The sequence below is a fragment of the Propithecus coquereli genome, unplaced genomic scaffold (genome assembly GCF_000956105.1).
Source record: "Propithecus coquereli isolate 6110/MARCELLA unplaced genomic scaffold, Pcoq_1.0 Scaffold18, whole genome shotgun sequence".
In the NCBI taxonomy this organism is placed as follows: domain Eukaryota; kingdom Metazoa; phylum Chordata; class Mammalia; order Primates; family Indriidae; genus Propithecus; species Propithecus coquereli.
Window position 1 is genome coordinate 11,977,555 of NW_012142745.1, and position 1,378 is coordinate 11,978,932.

Below are 1,378 nucleotides of genomic sequence, written 5' to 3' on the forward strand. Positions count from 1 at the left end.
ATTTTTAGATCTAAGTCTTTTATCCATCTTGAGTTAATTTTTGTGAGAGGTAGGGGTCCTGTTTCATTCTTTGCATGTGGCTATCTAATTATCCCAGCACCATTTAAAAGAAAACTACATACCAAAATCCCTTATGAATATAGATGAACAAATTCTCAATAACAATATTGGCAAGCAAAATTCAACAGCCCATCAAAAAAATAATCCACCAGAACCAAGTGGGCTTCATCTGAGGGATGCAAGATCGGTTCAACATAGGTAAATCAGTGCATGTGATTCACCACATGAAAAAAGGCAAAAACACAGACCATATGATCATCTCAATACATGCAGAAAAAGCATTTGACAAAATCCAGCACCCTTTCATGATAATAACCCTCAACAAACTAGGCATAGAAAGACTCTCTCAGAATTCTACCAGCTATATATGACAAATCCATAGCCAACATCATCTTGAAGGGGAAGAGTTGAAAGCATCCCCTTAAGAACTAGAATAAGACAAAGATGCCCACTGTCACCACTTGTATTCAACGTAGTGCTGGAAGTTTTAGGCAGAGCAATCAGGCCAGAGAAGAATATTAAGGGTATCCAAATTGGGAAAGAGGATGTCAAACTATTGCTCTTCACTGATGATATGATCTTGTATCTAGAATACCCCAAAGATCCCACCAAGAGTCTGTTGGAATTGGTAAATAAATTCAACAAAATCCCAGGATACGAATTCAATGTACACAAATCGGTGGCATTTCTATATATTATACTAATAACAGTCAAGCTGAGAGTCAAATTCAAGGGCTCAATACCATTCACAATAGCCAGAAAGAAAATAAAGTATCTAGGGATAAGCTTAATCAACAAGGTGAAAGATCTCTACCAGAAGAATGATGAAACTCTGAGGAAAGAAATTGCAGCGGATACAAACAAATGGAAAAACATATCATGCTCATGGATAGGTAGAATCAACATTGTTAAAATGTCCATACTACCCAAAGTGATTTACAGATTCAATGCAATCCCCATCAAGTGCCAAAGTCATATTTCAGAGATCTAGAAAAAATAATTCTATGCTTCATTTGGAACCAGAAAAGAGTACAAATAGCCAAAGTGATATTAAACATAAAGAAGAAATCTGTAGGGATCACATTACCAGAGTTCAGAGTATACTGCAAGGCTATAGTAACCAAACAGCATAGTATCAGTACAAAAATAGACACATAGGCCACTGGAATAGAACACACAACCCAGATATAAAATCATCTACCTATAACCAACTGATTGTGGACAAAGCAGACAACAACATACATTGGGGAAAAGAAGCCCTGGACATGATTATTTACTATAAAATCCCAAGAAAATGCAAAAATACTTTACTAGAACT

General features: G+C 36.1%; 1 protein-coding gene across 2 annotated transcripts in view; it reads left to right on the forward strand.

The window, feature by feature from the left end:
• The window catches only part of LOC105808829 (nuclear body protein SP140-like protein), an 85,309-nt gene that overhangs the window by 23,473 nt on the left and 60,458 nt on the right, over window positions 1–1,378 (forward strand). The window lies entirely within an intron of this gene.